This window comes from Phascolarctos cinereus, unplaced genomic scaffold (genome assembly GCF_003287225.1).
Source record: "Phascolarctos cinereus isolate Bilbo 61053 unplaced genomic scaffold, phaCin_HiC Scaffold_7;HRSCAF=346, whole genome shotgun sequence".
NCBI classification, from domain to species: Eukaryota; Metazoa; Chordata; class Mammalia; order Diprotodontia; family Phascolarctidae; genus Phascolarctos; species Phascolarctos cinereus.
The window spans coordinates 129,900,054-129,920,926 of NW_027556180.1; positions in this window are offsets into that span (position 1 = coordinate 129,900,054).

The following is a 20,873-nucleotide window of genomic DNA, read 5'->3' on the forward strand; positions in this document are numbered from 1 at the left end:
TATACAAGTTGTTCATTTGACATTATTGTACAGTGTCTCTCTACTGCTTCCTCCTGCCACAAATTTGCTTTCAGCATTCATGGGAATGAATCATTAGTACTAGTTCTGTGATGTGAAAATGTGTTGTGCAATTCTTATTGTATACAGCATTATATAATTAACAAACATGAACCAACCCACTTTCACTAATCAGCTTATTTAAAATAAACCATTTAATTTTTTTTTCCAAAACTGGGCTGAAATTTTACATTCATTTCTACTATAAGAATGGTGTCAAACATTTTAGAAGATAAAAAGAAAGAGTTGATTTAGCTCAAATTGTAGCAGAAGTGTTAGATTACACTAATAATGTCATTAAACTGATTATCACATGTTTTTGAAATTAAAGTTATAGGGTATATGTTGTACAAAATAAATATCCTGACGGAGAAAAAGAGGCAAAGTTTCACTGTTCATTTAAAAATGAAGTTTTATGAAAATTGTCAAATATGATGGGTTGATGTGATGGAGTATTTATGGCACAATAAAGGTAAGGAAAATGTATATCTTAATCTTATAGAAGAAATAAGTGATGAGTTTTGAATACAGATCACAAAAGTGTCATGGCAACACCACCTTGTTGTAATAAGAGATTTCAGTACATGGCTTTCTCTGCTAAAAATCAAGTCATCCGATAAATTTCTGATGTTTCCTATCAATAACTTTATTTTTCCATAAGAGGAAGAAACAAGAGAAACTGTAAATGACCCTTACCAAGTAAGATGAAATGATTGATACAGAAGAAAGGACCAGAACCTTGGGAGTAAGTGATTATATTAATTATATTAATGTAGATTTAATGTTCAAGAGAATTTTGAATGAGCTGACTTTAATGTTTCTGAAAATTTTCAAAACTTCAAATAGAGCCATATTTGAGACACTTGAAGTCAACGAAAGAGTAATAACGAGCTTTGTAGAATGAAATTCTGACTACAAAATTGAAATTATTCCCAACAAGAAAGAAAAGGGTGAGATATTTGAAAAGAATGATGTACATAAACAATCAGCTTTTTAATTAACTCATATATTGAAAACACATGTAAAAAACAAGGACTTATAATCCAGGATTAATATAAAAGATGAGCACAGTAAAATTGGTGTCAGGAAGGCTAAGCTGAGAATTTGTTGAAGCTTGTAAAAAAAAAAGCCTGCTAAGGAGAATAAAAAGGGTTTGCATCTCTGTTATTTCTTGTTTGTTTGTTTTTACTTTATTATGGAATGAAAATTCAAAAAAGGTAGAGGAGAACTGAGCATCTTATTTGGAATATATGTTAGACAGTGATTACAGAGAAATTCCAAATTAACTCACATTATTATTGTTTTTTTGTTGTTGTTGTTGTTCTTATTTTCCTATCAAAGAAAATGACCTTCAAATTTGAAAAAATAGAACATATATAGATGAAAAGGAATTAAAGCCCAAGAAAAATGAGTAGATACAGAGTTGATTCCCAGGGTTATAGGATTTCAGGTTTAGAAATTCCTCTGAAGAATATCCTCAACTGGTGATTCAGTTTTAGCTTGAAGAATTAAAATCTTGTCTATGAGGACAACATGAGAGATTTTACCAAATGTGTTGGTATGATCTAAATCTGCATTTTATTCAGTATTGCTTTCATATGGCACTATAATAACTTCATCTAAAAAGGAAATGTGGTTAATGTGCCAAGGCCTGGTCTTCATGAAACCATGCTGGCTTTTAATGATTACTACTTCTCCTTCTAGATGATAATAACACATCCCTTTAGTAACTGATTCTAGAATTTTGCAATGCATTAAAGGGAAAATATATGAATCCCTTTTTTTTTAAATCAAAGATCTTCAAATTGGAAAAGATGAAAACAAAAGTTGTTTTTATTTTAAAATGTATCAGTTTTAATTTCTAATAGGTAAGTATCAACACATAAACAAAAGATCTTTGGGGTCCTCAATAATTTCTAAGATTATAAGGAGTCATCGATGATGGAAAAATGCTGTCTACCTCCAGACAGAGAACTGTTGAACTCTGAGTACAGATTGAAACATAGTTTTTTCACTTGCTTTTTTTTTTCTTTTGCTGGATGTTTGTTTTCTTTTGCAACATGGCTAATATGGACATATGTTTTACATGCACAATTGTTATAGTATTTTTAATTATTTTTTTTTTAGTTTTCAACATTCACTTCCACAAGATCTTGACTTCCAAATTTTCTCCCCATCTCTCCCCTCTGTCTACCCCAAGATGGCATGCATTCTGAATACTCCTTCCCCTGATCTGCCTTCCCTCTTATCACATCCCTCTTTCTCTTATTCCCTCCCCCTTCTATTTTCCATTAGGGCAAGATAGATTTCTATACTCCATTGCCTGTATATCTTATTTTGCAGTTGCATATAAAAGCAATTTTTAACATTTGTTTTTAAAACTTTGGGTTCCAAATTCTCTCCCTTCCTCCCTGCCCACCCAACCTCATTGAGAAGGCAAGCAACTTGATACAGGTTACACATGTGTAGTTATCCAAAACACTTCCATAATAGCCATGTTGTGAAAAACTAACTTTATTTCCCTTCATCCTATCCCACTTCAGATTGGAAATTATTCCCAACAAGAAAGAAAAGGGTGAGATATTTGAAGAGAATGATGTACATACACAATCAGTTTTTAATTAACTCATATATTGAAAAGACATGTAAAAAATTTGAAAAGATAGAACATATATAGATGAAAAGGAATTAAAGCCCAAGAAAAATGAGTAGATACAGAATTGATTCCCAGGGTTATAGGACTTCAGGTTTAGAAATTCCTCTGAAGAATATCTCAACTGGTGATTCAGTTTTAGCTTGAAGAATTAAAATCTTTTTATTCTATTCCCTCCTTTGACCCCGATACTCCTCAAAAGTGTTTGCTTCTGATTACCCCCTTCCCCAATCTAACCTCCAGTCTATCATCCCCCCTCTCTCTTATCCCCTTCCCTCTTATTTTCCTGTAGAGTGAGATAGATTTTCACACCCACTTGAGTGTGTCTGTTATTCCCCCCTTAAGCCAAATAAAATGAGAGTGGGATTCATACAGTCCCTCTAACCTCCCCCCTCTTCCCCTACGTGGTAAAAGCTTTTTCTTCCATCTTTTATGTGAGATAAGTTACCCCATTCTATCTCTCCCTTTCTCCTTCTCCCTGTACAATCCTCTCTCTCTCTCTCCCCTTAATTTTATTTTTTAGATATCACCCCTTCAAATTCAAATCACCCTGTGCCCTCTGTCTATATGCCCTCCTATTACCCTAATACTGAGAAAGGATTCATGAGTTACAAATATTATCTTTCCATGCAGGAATATAAACAGGTCAACTTCAATAAGTCCCTTATGATTTCTCTTTCCGGTTTACCTTTTCATGTTTCTCTTGAGTCTTTTATTTAAAAGTCAATATTTTGTATTCAGCTCTGGTCTTTTCATCAAGAAAGCTTGAAATGGGGGAACTAGTGGAAACCAGGTGCCTCGGCACTCTGCCTCAAAGGAAACAAGGGAGGCAGCAATGCAAGGCACCCTAGGCAGATAAACACCCTGCAGTACCTATCTAAAAGGAGCTGAAGAAAGCTAAAGGAAAAGAAAAGCAGGCAACCTAGAATTGCCTGAAAGTTCCAGCCTTGCTGATTCCAGCCCAACACCAGGTGAGCTGCCAGAACTCTATAGCCTCCAATTGAACATAAGAGGCCCCAGAACACAAAGCAAGTGACCAAGACCTAGGCTCCCAACACAAGAAGCTTGGGTCAATGCCCTCTGTTCCCCAGCAGGAGACCTCAATCTCTTTAAAGTCAGGGAGTAAAGAAACCACGAATAAAAAGAAATGTACCTTAGATTCCTATTATGAGGAGAGTGAAGATCAAGACAGAAATTCTGAAGAGGATGACATTGTCAGTAAACCCACATCTGCAACATCAAAAGGAAATATGAACTAGTTTGAAGCCCAAAAAGCCTTCTTAGAAGAGCTCAAGAAGGATCTTAAAAGTCTAATGAGAGAGGTAGAAGAATCCTTAAAAAATACAATTGGCCAATTTGAAAAAAAAAGTACACCGAAGAAAAGAAGTCTCTAAAACACACAATTAGCAAACTGGAAAAACAGTACACTGAAGAAAACAAATCCCTTAAAAATACAATTGGCCGATTGAAGAAGGAAGTACAAAAATTAACAGAAGAAAACAATCTGTTAAAAACTAGAATTGGACAAATGGAAACTAATGACTCTATGAGAGAGCAAGAATCAGTCAAACAGAAACAAAAAAAAGAAAAAATAGACAAAAACATAAAATACCTCATCAGTAAAACAACCGACCTGGAAAATATACCCAGGAGAGATAATTTAAAAATCACTGGACTACCTGAAAATCATGATGAAAAAGGATCCTGGACAGTATCTTTCAGGAAATCATAAAAGAAAACCACCCAGAAGTCCTAGAACCAGAGGGTAATGTAACCATAGAAAGAATGCACCGTTCATCACCTGAAAGAGATCACAAATTGACAACACCAAGGAATATTATTGCAAAATTCCAAAATTACCAGATGAAAGAGAAGGTGCTGCAAGCAGCCAGAAAGGAACAATTTAAATGTCATGGAACCACAGTCAGGATTACACAGGACCTTGAAGCTTCTATGTTAAAAGACCATAGGCCATGGAACATGATATTCCATAAGGCAAAGGAGCTTGGATTGCAGCCAAGGATCATCTACCCTGCAAAAATGAGCATGATTTTTCAAAGGAGGAGATGGATATTCAACAACATAGGTCACTTCCAAACCTTCCTCATAAAAAGATCAGAGCTCAACAAAAAATTTGGTCTTCAAGTACAAGGTTTAAGAAAGACATAAAAAAGTAAATAGGACAGAAAGTTACAAAATGTTGTTAATAAGGGCAGACTGTTTACATCCCTACAAGGGAAGATGGCACTTGCAACTCTTGAGAACTGTATTGTTATTACACCATGTTAAAGAAGTATACATAAAGGGGGTGGATATTAGTTGACTTTGATGTAATGATTTAAAAAAATCTAATCACATGGGTTAAATGGACAAGTAAGTGGATTAGTCTGATCTTAGAAAATGTACTGAGAAAGGAGGAGGCAGACAAGGGTAAATTACATTACAGGAAAAAACAGAAAATCCTATTGCAGCAGAGGGAAAGAAGGGAGGTGGGTGAGCATTGTTTGAACCTCACTTTCATCAGATTTGGCTCAAGAAGGGAATAACATAGTCATTTGGGTATAGAAATCTAACTTGCCCTATGGGCAGTGGGAGGGAAGGGGAGAAGGAAAAGAAATGGAGGATGGAAAGGAGGGAAGAAGCAGTAAGGGCAAAGGGGAAGAAAAGGGAAATGGATAATAGAAGGGAGGAGAGACGGTGGTCAAGAGCAAAACACTAGTGAGCAGGGAAAAGGAAAAAGGAAAGCACAAGCAGGAGGAAAAAAAGATGGATAGTAATCATAACTGTGAAAGTTGAGTCGCTATCTCTTCTGTTGAGTTTTGTTTCCTCTTTCTGATGGTTCCTCCTATTAGTTTTAATTTTTACTTACAACTTCACTAATGTGAAAATATATTTAATAAGAATGTAAATGTAATGCCTATATCAGATTGTGTGCTGTCTTGGTAAGAGTGGTGGGGAGGAAGGGGGAGAAAATTTTTAAACTCAAAAGCATATCAAAATAAATTAATTTAAAAAAAAGAATGCTTGAAAACCCTCTATTTCACTGAATACCCATTTTTTCCCCTGAAGGATTATACTCAATTTTGCTGCGTAGGTGATTCTTGGTTGTAATCCTGTCTCTTTGACCTCCAGAATATCATATTCCAAGTCCTCTGCTCCCTTAATGTAGGAGCTGCTAAATCTTGTATTATCCTGAGTGTGTTTCCACAATATTTGAATTATTTCTTTCTGGCTGCTTGTAATATTTTCTCCTTGACCTGGAAACTCTGGAATTTGGCTACAATATTCCTAGGCGTTTTCCTTTGGGCATCTCTTTCAGGAGGTGATCAGTGGATTCTTTCCATTTCTATTTTACCCTCTGGTTTTAGAATATCAGAGCAGTTTTCCTTGAGAATTTCATGAAAGATGACATCTAGGCTCTTTTTTTGATCATGTCTTTCAGGTAGTGCAAGAATTTTTAAGTTATCTCTCCTGGATCTATTTTTCAGGTCAGTTGTTTTTGCAATGAGATATCTCCCATTGCCTTCTATTTTTTAATTCTTTTGGTTTTGTTTTATAATGTCTTGTTTTCTCATCAAGTCATTAGCTTCCATTTGCTCCATTCTAATTTTTAAGGAATTATTGTCTTTGGTTAGCTTTTGGACTTCCTTTTCCATTTAGCCAATTCTGCTTCTTAAGACATACTTCTCCTCATTGGCTTTTTGGACTTCTTTTGCCATTTGGGTTAGTCTAATTTTTAAGTTGTTATTTTCTTCAGTATTTTTTGGGGGTCTCCTCTAGCAAGCTGTTGAGTTTCTTTTCATGATTTTCTTCCATCACTCTCATTTCTCTTCCCAGTTTTTCCTCTACTTCTTTTACTTGCTTCTCAAAATCCTTTCTGAGCTCTTCAGTGGCCTGGGACCAATTCATAGTTTTCTTGGAGGCTTTGGACATAGCCCTTGGAGGGCTTTGACTTTGTTGTCTTCTTCTGAGTGTATGTTTTGATCTTCCTTGTCACCAAAGTAAGATTCTGTGGTCTGACTTTTTTGCACTGTTTGTCAAGATCCCAGCCAGTTACTTGAGTTATAAACTCTTTGTTAAGGTAGGGGTCTGCTTCCAGTGTGGAGAATGTACTATCCCAAACTTCAGGGGTTTTGTGCAGCTGATTTCAGAAATACTTCTAGGGACCTGTAAATTTTCAGTTCTTCCAAGATGGTATGATCAAAGGTGAAGTGTTTACTCCTTTCCTGGCCTGGGCTGTGGTCTGTGAGTGACCACAAGCATTCTTTTCTGCCTTGCAAATGCTAGGAAAATTCCTTCTCCACTGCTGCCACAAACTCTACTACCCCAATGCTTCTTCCTGCCCCAGGACCTCCACCCAGAACTGCAACTGACATCCAAGAACAGGCAAACAAGAGAATCCTGCCTCAGCACCAACAAAGAGATCCCTGCAATCCCCCTCTGATCAGCTACTAGATCTCAACCCTGTCTGTGGGCCAAGAGCTTCAGAAGCAGCTGGCATCCTGGGGCTATGCCGCAAGTGGGGCCAGACCAAGCTCATCTCTCACTCTGGTTCCACAGACCTTTTCTACTGACCTTCTAAGTTGTGTTTGGTGTTTGAGGGTTGAGAAGTGTGGAAACCACCATAGCTGCCTGTGATTCAGTCCCCTGAGGCCTGCTCCCAGTTTGTGGAGGCCTGGTCTTTGTGAGTCCCATGCTGAACTGTACTTCTCTCCAATGCCAGCAAAATAGACCTTTCCAATCAACCATCTAAGTTGTCTTGGGCTGGAAATTTGTTTTGCTCTATCTTTTTGTGGCTTCTGCTGCTCTAGAATTTGTACGGAGCCGTTTTTTAACAGGTATTTGGAGGGGTTTGGGGGAGAACTCAGGCAAGTCACTGCTTTTACTCTGCCATCCTGGCTTCACTTCCTCAACAAAAGTATTTTGTGAAACTCTACTGTTTGCCCTTTAAAAAGAATCAGGACAATATTTCCTATTCCCCAATCATGCTGTAGGATCTTTGAAATATGACCAACAGTAGCTTAGCAATTATTTCTGCCAGTTTTATCAGTGCCCTAGGAAATGGTTCATCCAGATCCATTGAATTATGCTTGATGAGAGCAGCAAGGGCTCTTCTGCTTCTGCACTTCTTCATATTTTAAACATTTTTGTTCTCTTCTCACTCAAAAAAATTAAAAGAGAAAATAGAAGAATGAGTTGAAAAGAATTTTATTTAAAAAAAGTCTTTATATTGTTCCAGTATAGTTTAAAATAAGTGGTATTTGTTGTCCTTATAGATAGAGGAAAGAAAAATTTTGAAAGAAGATAGAGGTGCAGGAGAAGCACTGAAAAGGAGATTGAAGGTATAAGGAAGGTAGGGATTGTATCAATTGAGAAGAGGAAAACCACTAGACAGTTTGCTACAGGAAATGTCCACGATAGCTTTGAACAAAGATCTGACAACTGTTTTAGAGGGTAGAAGACACAGAAATAAGAGGTTAAAGGACCAATGATATAATTGATAGGAAGCTTTTCCCATGGAAAATGGTGTGGATGGGGAGAAAATTGTATCCTCGGGGAAAACAGTGGCTCCTGTTCCCAAGGAATAATAAGGTAAATCCACAATGTCCATCAGAAGATAAATCATGCAATATACACCAGAGGAGGAAAAAAAAAGAATAAGCAAATAATCTTATTTTGAAATGAGGAAAAGGGAAGCTACTGTACTTATTGAGTAAAGGATTTACATGGCTGGACATACACTTTGGGAAAATCATTTTGGAAGCTGTTTGGAGGCTGGAATGGAGTGGACAGAAACTCGATAAATGGCTACCATTTAGGATGCTATTCTAACAGCCCAGCTGAGAAGTGAAGTGGGCCTGAACTAAGGTGGTGGCTAGGTGGGTAAAGAGAAGACATGTATGAGAGATGTCATAGAAGAAATTATAAGAACTAGTAATTAACTGGTTATGTAGGATAAATGAGCTGTGGATGACATTGAATTGGTTAACTTGGAATACTAGGCAATCTGGACAAAAATAGGAGTGTTTAGAAGATGGAAGGGGAATAAGCTAATGAATTCTGTTTTGGACGGGTGCCTATAGGATATTCAGTTCAATATACCCAGTAGGTAATTGGTGATGCAGGACTAAAGTTAAGGAAATGCATTGGCCTGGCTAAGTAGATATGAGAATTATTTTTGTAATAATGATAATTGAACCTGTGGAAGTTGATAAGATTAACATGTAAAAGAGGATAGAGAGAAAAGAAAAAAGGCTCAGAAGAGAGCCTTGGGGTCTACAAAGAAGTAGCAGTAATGACATGGATGAACAACAAATTAAAAAGATACAGAAGGGAAAACCAAGAAAGAACAGAATTCCAAAAATCTAGAGGAGAAACTTAGATAAAATGGTTATTAACAGTGTCAAATATTCAGAGAAATTAAGAAGAATGAGGATTAAGAAGAGGCAATTGAATTTGTTGAAAAGAGCCTACTGCCAACTTTAGAGTGAGTAGTTTTAGTTGAATGAGATGATTGGAAATCAAATAGCAGAGAATATGCAAAATGCTCAGAGAAGAGTAAGAAGAGATGATGGTTTGCAAACTTTTTTTTCTTGGAATTTGTATGAGAAGATGAGGTAAGATATAGGATAGAAGGTCTGATAGGACCAAGTGAGAATTTTTTGAAGTATACTTTTTAAAAAAGTATAACTTTTAAAGTACTTGGGCATATTTGCAGGCAGTAGAGAAAGCCAGCAAATAGAGAGTGATTGAATATTAGAGGGAAGGGTATGATAAGGGGGAGGTCTATCTTTTGAAGAAGGATAGCAGGAAATGAGATTAAGAATGAATGTAGAGGAGCTGACTTTGGCAAGCAGAAGGACCACCTTATTATTAGAGAATGGAATATGAAAGGAGATAGTGTGTGATAAAATCAGACAGGGATGAATGAAGGAATATGGGAGAAAAAGGAGCTCTTGTTAAATGGACTTTTTTTTCCCGTGAAGTAGGAGGTAAGGTGCTCAGCAGACTTGGAGGAGAGGGTGCTATGAGATGCTTGGCCATGTGTGTGAACCAGCAAAAGGCTTGAAGATTTGCTGGGTATATAGCAAATCTAATCAAAATTATTTTAAGCTGAGAAGAGAGGGGGAGAAAATAGCTTATGTGAATCTACCAGGCAATAGACCATAAAACTGTTGAGTTGCTTCAGTCATGTCCAACTCTTTGTGACTCCATTTGGTGTTTTCTTGACAAAGATATTGGTGTGATTTGCCATTTTCTTCTTCAGCTCATTTTATAGATGAACAACTGAGGCAAACAGAGATAAGAGACTTGCCTAGGGTCACACACCTAGTAAGTATATGAGGCCAGATTTGAACTCATGAAGATGAGTATTCCTGACTCCAGTCCCAGTACTCTATCCACTAGCTTCCCCAGAGAGCACAGAATATAGCTACCCCCCCAAAAAAAAGACCTATGTGGTTAAAAAAAACACCCAGCATTTTAAGTAGACAAATTTTAAAAAGAGGCTATTTAGTAAAAAAAAAATGTATCTTGGCAAAAATAACTAAAATATTTATAAACATATAAAATGAACCAGGGATATTAACAGGTATGTAAATTTGATCAGATATAACTGAGACTTGATAGGGTAGAACTCATGATTGGAATGTGACTATGACACTATTACCTTATCCAAAAGGAACAAAATAGATAAAAGGGAGATGGGTAGATTAATACTATATATTAAGAAGGTATATTCATGTGAGGAAATTAAGGAGCTAGGGTTGGGAGTGCCATGATGGAGAGCATTTGGATAAAGTTCAACAGAAGGAGAAATAAAAATTATATTGCTATGGTACACACTATGACTGCTGTAAAGAAGAAGTAATAGAAGGTAAGAGAAAGGTAAATAAATAATGAATATGGGAAATATCATGAGCCATGATACAGTAGCAGTGAAGACTTCAGTTTCCGGGATGGCTGCAGCAACTGTCTCACTTAACTGACTTGCCTCAATGACAATTTCATTCTTTAAAGGATGGAGGAAGCAATGTGAGGAATTGCTATTCTTTTTTTTTTTCAGGAAACTTGGAAAAACTAATTCATGATGAAGAAGTGATCATTCTATCTTAGAATTCATGATCAAATAGAGGAAAACTAGGTATTTTCTGTAGTGGAGAAGCCCAGAGAGAAGCCATTCCATCTTTCTGGCTGTGGAGGTATAGTGTTTGTCCTCAATGAACCTGTTAAATCCATATGCTGATGATGATAATGATGATGATGATGATGATGATGATGGTGGAGTTTTGGTCAGCAGCTAAAATCAAAAGACCTTGTATAGCTGTGTAGGAAAAGGCTAATTCTGGTATGAACTGGGGTAGAGAAAGGAGGAGTCAACTTACACGCTGATATATGGCTCTTATACTCTGAAGTCTTGTCACATCTGTGGTGTCATAAAACTCTGGGGTTGAGAGTTAGATTCCATGCTTCTGTCACTTTTAGCTTCTTCCAGCAGAAAAGCTTGAGGAACTACTGACTTTTTGTTGCTGGTTACCAGGCAAGAATAATGATCTACAATAGTAGGTGAATCACAGATTTGAGAGTGCGGTTTAGTCTATGCCTGGGCCCTCCAGCCCCACTTCAACATATCACAATTTTCGGCTGTCTTACTCTCCAAATTCTCAGCACAAGTGAACATTCTTTAATTTAAAAAAAAAAGAAAGAAAAAATCAAAACCCTCAACCTTGTAAGATAGGTAGAACAAACATTACCACCTCCATTTTACAGATAAGGAAATGGAAGCTCTGAGAGATTAAATTATTTGCCTAAAGTCACACAGTTAACAAGTGACCAAGCTGAGTTTGGTATTGAGATAATCATGCTCCAAATCCAATGATCTTCTCACAATGACATATTGTACTAGTGGTACTTGCCTCCAAGAGCTTGCAAAATGAAGCCAGAAATGTACTGTGTTGAAACTGAAGCCTGGAGCGAGGAGGGAGGGAGAAAAAGAAGAGATTATGTTGTTCACAGATTCATAGCTATATCTGGACAGAGACTCAGAAGCCATCTAGTTCAGCTTCCTTGCTTCATAGACAAAGAGACTGAAACAGAAAGGTTAAGTGACTTGCTCATGGTAGTAAGTGAAAGCCAAGGAAACATAAATGCAGAAGTACAAAGTACACTCAGGAATGTAGTGCTAAAAGAAGTCATTGGCAGGAAAATCTATCAAGATGACTACATTTGACCCTGCTGCTAAGTTAGACAAGAATAAAACTCTACTGTGACTAGTGGGAGCTAGAGAAATAAAAGAAAAGTAAGAAGAAGTTGGTGGATAATATAGAGATGCCAGATTAACTACACACATGGAACGTTTTTCAAATGACAAGGATGTTTTGAATGTTTTGGTAGCTTTTCTGTCCTCTTGAGGATGCTGACAAGACATTTAGCAGGACCAATGTATATTTCCTTTATAGAAACCTGGGATTAATAAAGAGCTCTCAAAAGGAGAAAAAAACATTAACTCAAGAGAGCATCTGATAAAATCATTAATCTTTGTATATTAAATATCAAGACCTCTTTCACATACCCCAATAATGCTAAAATAGGGGAAATTATTTTTCTGATTAATTATCTCTTGGAAATAAAGTTTTTTTAAATATTTTATTCCTGAATTTTTCATTATGAATTTTAGGTATGAAAGGATGTGTCATAGTGGAGAATAACATTATGTTATATAAACGCTTCCTTAAAAACACTCCCAGGCTTATCTGGTACTAAACTGTCTTGCAACAAGTAGAGAGAAGAGCATCAGCATTCAACATCCTTTATTATGCTCAGGGAAGAAAAAAAAAGTATCAACTCCTTTAGTTTAAAACTGAGGGCATAAGAGAAAAAGAAATACATCATTTATATTCTTCCTTACCAGGCATCAAGAGAGTAGGACTTGCACATGAGAGAAAAACATAAACCACAGAGCCTGAGGAAATCAGTTAATACATCTAAAACTAACTGGAGCATGATGTGGTTTTAAAATAGCTAAAGAGACTGTGTCTAGCTGGGAGATCAATTACACTTTTCCTTGTGTCTTCAAGAAAGGGTAGTTAGCAGAAAACTGTGGTTTAAATGGTCTATAGAGGCATGAGAAAGTGGGCTCTACTCTGAATTTTTCTGATAAGATCATGCAATATAGTCACAACAAGGAAATTATACTTGATCTTTATTAGAGATTGTAGCAGTTTACAGAGCAACCACTATGGGCATAATAGCATTGTGCTGTAGAAGCCAAGAGGTATAAAATAGAGCCTCTCTTCTCAAGGAAATTATGTTTTAGTCAGGGAGACAATATAAAACATAAAAAGTGAAACACATTACAAGCTAACAACATGGAATATAAAAAGTTATAATAGTTCATATATGTTTCTGTATACACACATATGCATATGATATATATGTATATACATATATGTGTGTTTTGTGTGTATGTATATATACATATGCATATAGATATTTTGTTCTATATATATAATATACTATCTACTATGTGCTCTCTGTATATTATATACAATATATAAATGCTTTCTATTTTATAATAGTAATAATAAATTGAAAATAGCATTTTACTAATATTACCCAGAAGGCACCTCCCCTTTCATCTTTCTCTACTACTTTATATCGCAAATATGTGATTCTTAGTTCTCAAAAGCTCTGCCAATGTGAGGTAAGCTCTGAAAGTTTCTACAAAGTTAGCTAGGCTTTAAGCACAGGCCTGACATCAGACATTCTTCTTTGTCTCAGAAAATCAGCCTAATTAGATTCAGAGAGGCTTGATCACCAGAGAGTTGACCCCTAAGTGAGGATTTTTTTTTTGAAACCACAGCAACTTATTAAACTAAAAGTGATGAAGTGAATAGGTTACATCGCACAGCAGTGAAAAAAATAGGCCACTCACATGAAATCAGGAGCTTGAATTGTTCTCAAAGTACAAAGGAAGAAGCACTGGTAAATGTCCTATATGGGAATCACACCTATGTTTTCAGAGTCTAAGTTCAGATTTCTTTCCACTGTATAAATATGGAATAAAGTACCTGATTGCTCTCAGCTTCTGAATGCTTAAGGCCTTCAGAAAAGATTTCACAGTGCACTGGAGTGGTAAAATAAAACTTAAGGAAATTGGGCCTGGAAGGATGGGTGGTCTTAAGGCTATGGTATTTAAAAAACATCAATGAGAAAGTGTTTTTGGTTTTGTTTCTTTGTTTGTTTTTTTCCTTATTGTCAACAATTTCAGAAATCTATAGCTTCTAGGCAATTGGTCTGATAAGAAAGCATCGAGGAAGAAAGCATAACATTTGGTGACCTTGTTGACATAACATAGAAAACAAGAGATAATTAATTATCCCTCCTGTTAACTGAATTATTCCTATGGTGTTGGCAGATAAACTTGTTAGTCCTTGTTAAATAACATGGAATACTTTGCTGTCTTGTACTTCTTATGAGCAATATTTTTAACCTTTTCTGAGTTTTCAGTCATTGCAAAAATTGACGTTATCTTATTCTACCTTTCTTTTCTCAAATTATAAATTTAAGGTAAAACAATCAAAAAAATAGCAAAAACTTTGCTAAAAAATTTTCTTTAGATTTATTGGAGGAAAAAAGTGAGTGTATATATGTATGTGTATATATATTATATATACATATATGTATACATATATTCATATTACATAAATAATAGTATTAATGATAGTACCATTTATAAAATGCCATATAATTGTCTTCCACTAAATCCAACACTGATACCAGATTATGATATGGAATAAAGATTGATAACAGTGGAGAGTCTGTTATGATAGGATACTGAGAGTGGTGACCTAGCAGTGGTTTCTCTATGTAGTGGCACAGACAGAGAACTCTAAGGAGAAATAGAGGAATAGTGCTTACCATGAGGAGGTTGCACCAATTTCCCCTCCCCAGATACTTTTGCTTTACAGAAGAAACCCAAAACACTCTAACAATAAAAATCAGTGCCACATCAGTGAAAATGGGTCAAATAGTAAGTGTCTAAGACCAAATTTGAACTCGAGTCTTTTTCCCTCTAAGTCCAGCATTCTAATCAACATTCTAATCACTACTGCTTCTAAAACCGCTCTAATAGAATAATTCCATGAAGGTGTTGTTAACTTAGTTTTGCATGAGCTACCCTAAGAAGAATTGACTAAGTTCGTTTCTGGGCTACTTAATTCATAAACATAAAGCCAAGGGCCAAACAGTTATGAGATTGCTAAGTTCTGGTTCATTGTAGTCAGTTTGAATCCCTGATATGGAGGCTAAAATCTATTTTAGGCATAGAAGATGATCAGGGTAGTAAGGTTTAGTCCAAATACAGCTCATTTTATTTAAATAATGTCAGCTAAAGGTCCATCTTTGTATTATATTACCTTCCTTATTAAATGAACAATACCTCAACTCTGGCTAATGTGGGACATACCATAGTAAGTTTCCTTCACAATATGATGAGGAATGTTGCATCCACGCTGGGCCCAAACTACTCCTTTATCACTTAATAGTTTAAGATTTGCCTCTTAGAACAGAATAGCAGAACAGAGTAAACATGTGTGGGTAGAAGTAGGAGGGGGTTGCTGGAGAGATATCAATGATCTGTCACTTGATGACTTGTGTAGATATTCCTGCTTGAAGACAAATATGCTCTGTGGTGGCAAAAGCTACAAATGGACATCCATTTGTCTGGAGATTCAACAGATGTAGAATTTGCTAATGAAAATTATAAACATCCTTTTACTTTACAGAGAAGGAAACTTATGCTCAGAGAGGATAGGCTATTTACCCAAATTAAAGAGCTTCAACCCAAACTCAAATCTTCTGTCTAAAAAATTCAGCGAGTTTTCCCTTAGGCAAGTTTGATATTCCAAGAATGTGACATTTTTCCCCTTGTTTTCTGTAGCTCACAAACTCTATACCCTCATATTAGTATGAGAATGCTCAATTCAAAACAATGTTCCCTGATGAATTATACTGACTTCATTAGTAAGGAGATTTTCTGTTCTCTAATGAGGCATTACTCACTGGTTATCCTTTAGGCATGTCAAACTCAGCACATGCAAATTGGAACCCATTTTGTTTCTCTAAAATCCATCTCTATCCCTATTAATTGTTCCTTCATTCTTTCAGTCAATCTCTTTCAAAATTTTGGAGTCATCCTTGACTTTTTCTCAATACTCAATCAATTTCCAAGTTGAATAGGTTCTATGTTAATCACATCTTTCATGTATCCCTTTTTCTCAAATAGCACAGCCTCACAAAACATTTTAGACCCTCATTACCTCTTGCCTCTGCCCAGGTTACTCATTTAGTTTTGGCTATTGCAACAGCCAATTGTGAAGAATTAAGTGGCTTGTACAAGTTATGCAGCCAGTATAAATCAGAGGCAACACCCAGACCTCAGTCTTCCTGATTCTGTCATAATGCTATACTACATCTCTTCAGTTTCTTTTGTATGTACTTATAGCTGTACATTGTTTCTGGTTACATTGACTAGAATATAAGCTTCTTAAGGGCAAAGGCTTCTATTTCCATCTTTGTAGAACCAGTACCTAGCATAGTGCCTGGCCTACAATCTACACTCAATAAGTGAATATTCATTTTTTTTGCTTATTGATTCAGCCCTGAATGAAAAAAGAAAAAGTTGACTGTCTATCTCCTACCTTACTGTGTGGCTACTTTGCTTTAGACACAAACTTGCCTAGACAATATTACTGTACCTACCACCTCTTATATCAGAGTCCTAGGTAGATGAGAATTATGCTTCAAACCAGTGAGAACTAGGTCTAAATTATTATGGCTGGCTTTTAAAGAGGATGAAGAATGGCGTTATGTAATCTGGGATAATTCTAGTTAAAATAAATTAATTTTTTCCAAGATTTCTACTGGAAAGGCAGTTATCTCTGGGATTTATCCATGGTGCCAGAACTTTAACCCCTTGTGCCAATGACAATTCATATTGCATCCTACAACTTTGATCTTGGGGCAGCTAGATGTCAGTGGATAGAGGCCTGCAGCTGGGAAAATTTAATTTCAAATCTAGCCTCAGACTAGCTGTGTGATCTTGAGCAAGTCACTTAAATTTAGGGTTTTTTTCCACTCTAAAATGGGGATTATAAGAGCTCCTGGGGTTATTGCAGCAATAAAATGAGAGAATAATTGTAACTCACTTAGCATAGTGCCTGACACAGTCATTATTGTTCAGTTATGTCTGATTTTTCATGACCCCATGGACCACAGCACACTAGACCTTTCTGTCTTCCACTCTCCCCCAAAGTCTGTCCAAGCTCACGTTCACTGCTTTTGTGATACTATCTTCCATCTCATATTCTGCCATGCCTTTTTCCTTTTGCCTTCAATCCTTCCCAGCAACTGAGTCTTTTCCAGTGAGTCCCATCTTCTCATTTTGTGGCCAAAGTACTTAAGCTTCATCTTCAGTATTTGTCCTTCCAATGCATAGTCAGAGTTAATTTCTTCAAATATTGATTGATTTGATCTCCTTACTGTCCAAGGAATGTTCAAAGTCTTCTCTCCTGAGTTGTTATAACTCTCCACTATGATCTGTCCATCTTGAGTAACCCTACCTGGCATAACTCAATTTCATTGAGCTGTGCAAGCCCCTCCACCCCACTACAAGACAGTAATCCAGGAGGGGTCTGACACATAGCACTACACAAATGTTATTATTATCTTGTGCCTGCGCTATATGAGCTTGACCTGTACTTTCAACTAGCCCTGCAATCACCCAAACCCCACTTGCAATGCATATATGCGTCCAGCTTTAATCCTTTGATCTTTCAACCTGTTTTGCTCTCAGCCTGATCTGGACACTATTATATCTCTTTCCTGTAGCTTTACTCTTTCGGGATCTGCTTGTTGAACTCCTAAGGTTTTGTTCCATTAACGTAGCAAAACAACTCAGGAGATAGGGTTTCTCAAACAAGATATAAAATCTACACTTAGATTCAGATACCACAGGGAATAATATAATCTTACATCCTAAAAGTAGACCTTTCTTTTGTCATGGAAATGTATTTTTACTACATGCAGAATTCCTGATACAGATAAGAAATGTATTTTACAACAATAACTGAACCTAAGGCTTCAAAGCATACAGCAACCTTTAAAGTATTTTTATTTTAAATCAACAGTGTTCAGTAACATAGAGGGCAAAGCCCTACAGGGTATATTTCACTGACAATTCAAGTATAAATGGAAAAGCTCCTTCTACATAACAGAATATAGGCAGATATAATATCTAGCAATAGTCTATTGTTGGACAACTGCTTCATCTTCTTACAGAAGCCTGGTTAGATTTTTTTTTTAAGAAGAAAAATAAAAGATGTCTCACCTTCCAAATTTCATACTTACGAGACCCAGTGGGTTGCAATGTAAAAAAAAAAGTTTGTTTTCATTACTTTTGGAATGAAAGATGTAAAACTAGGCTCCTTGAGTCCTCTCTCTGTCTCTGTCTTTCTCTCTCTCTTTCTCTCTCCCCTCCCCCTTTCTCTTTCTTTCTCTGTCTCTGTCTCTCTCAACTCCAGACCTCACCCTGAACAGGAATATGCCATGCAAAGGAAAAACTGAAAAGCAACAACTCTTACCCAACATCTTGCCTAACATTCAGCCAGGATGCTTCAGCCACTCAGACTCCTGGATCTGCTGGAGAGGCAGTCTAACCACAAGCTTAATGTGTGTCAGGAAGAAAGGTTTATTTGTGAGTTCTCATTTGGAGTTTTCAGAAATAATAAGAGCCATTGAACTGCTATGAGGCAGAAACAAACTCATGATTGCATTATGATGTGAAACAGAAATGAAGGTTATTAACACAGACTAGGTAAGAGGAACAATACCCCTTTCCCTGGGGCAAGGAACATATTTTCTAAATCAGAAAAGGGTTAAAATTAGTGCATATGTCTCTTTCTTTGAAGAAGAATGTTTAATTTAATTAGTAAACCTGGAATCTGGGATTTTCAGGTAGTGAGAAGCGTCTATTTTTTTTTGAGGGTCTTTCCAAAGGGTGTAGACAATATATTGTCATTCAAATACATTATTTTACCTTTCACTTTTTTCATTTTAAACACAAATATTTCTTATATTGTGTTTAATAATTGAGATATATGCTGTAGGATACACCTTTCTCCCCTCCACATATTCTACAATCCAGGGACAGCATCCTCATTGCTGTGCCTTATACTTACAACATTCCTTGTGACTTCAATTTTCACTGGCTGATTTCCATTCATTGAATTATCTCTCTCCTCATCTTCCCCTGTGGGCCTCCCAGGATTCCTTCTAGTTTCAGCTAAAATCTCACCTTCTGCAAGAAGCCTTTCTGATTCCCTCTTAATTCTAATTCCTTACCTCTGAGATATTTTCAGTTTATCCTGCATATGTCGTGTTTGTACATAGTTCTTAACATGTTTTCCACATTCGACTACGAGGTATTGGAGAGCAGGGACTGACTTTCCTTTCTTTGCATCCCTACTGCTTAGCCTCGTAGTTAACACATAGTTGGTGCTTTATAAAAGCATTTTAATTTAATTTCAAGGAAGGAAGGAAGGAAGGAAGGAAGGAAGGAAGGAAGGAAGGAAGGAAGGAAGGAAGGAAGGAAGGAAGGAAGGAAGGGAGAGAGGGACAAAGGGAGGAAAGGAGAAAGGGACAGAAGGAGGCTGGGAGAGAGTACATAGGGAGACATATCTACACATGAAAGTCATATATGATTTTCAAACTCCTCTACATCCCTTGAAGCTCAGATTAGATGCCAGCTTCTTTAGTACAAAGGTGCTAAACACATGGCCAGCATGCCTCATGAGATCCACAATACTCCCAAATGTGGCCTGAAATAAATTAAAATGTAATTGAGAAATAGTTAACAAAATAAATAAAAGGAGAATAATGTAGATAATTTAAAATATTTAATTGTGTTACATTTATCAAAATAATTAATTAAATAAATTTAAAATACTTAAAACCAACTCAATATATGGCCTGCAAACATCCTTATGTATGGATTAGTGGCCTTGGTTTCTATTTGAGTTTGACACCTTTGTTCTAAGGTACCTTCAGGGAGCCTTCAGTTAGCAAAATAAAAGTAAAAATACTTGCTCTGACCTGCCACAAGTATTACTTCTTTTATTATGTTTTTACATTTTCTCTTACATATAGCTTTTATATAGTGTTTAGTATTTTTATATATGTCATACATACCTGCTAGATTATAAGCTTTGTAAATGCCGTTACATATTTTAATCATTTCTAGATTTTCATTAGTGTATTTAATAAATAGTTGTTGAATGAAAAATGAATAAATAGATCAAACAACTTTTTTATTATGTGCCAACAATGATAGAAGCAAATTATCAGTTACTAGAGATACAAAAATCAGTTCTTGTTCATAATAAGGTTATGATTTAAGGGTAACAAGAGAAATAAACTAAAATAATTCATCAGTGAACAGTTAGGCAACAAATGTTTATTAAGCAATTATTTCGCAGACAGTGTACTAAACTGGGGATTTGTGTTAGGGAAAAGACAATTAGACATTAACTAAATGTTATTAACTCATATTTATGTAGCATATTAATATTTTGAAGTACTTTGCATATAATTTCTTATTCAGTCCTCATGACAAACATATATAGATGCAATTATTATTCCTGTTTTATTACTGAGGAGACAGAGGCTCTAAGAAGGTAAATTACTTATCCAACCTCACAGAGTTTGAGAATTCTCTTAATGTTCAAGAACTGATTTGAAACTTAAGTCTTTCAGATCCTAAATGCTTCTATCTATCATATTGTTATAGGTTAATAGATCGTAAAGAAGCTCAAATGCAAATATATGAGAGATTTGAATAAGAAATTTACAATATCCCTGTTCCTGTCTTTCCAATGGGAAGCTGGTGATGTCAGAATGTAGCTCAGAAAAGAGATAGGATGTAGTGATCTCAGACTCATTTACATAGCTATGAAAGTTGAACTAAAATGATTCCAAGTACATACAGTAAGTGGTTGCTTTACAGAAGTGGATTGTTCTGCAGACCTCTATATAAAGCAATTTTTACATAATGCAAATGCCCCTACCCACCCATGTCATTCAGCCCATATAACAAAAGCATACACAA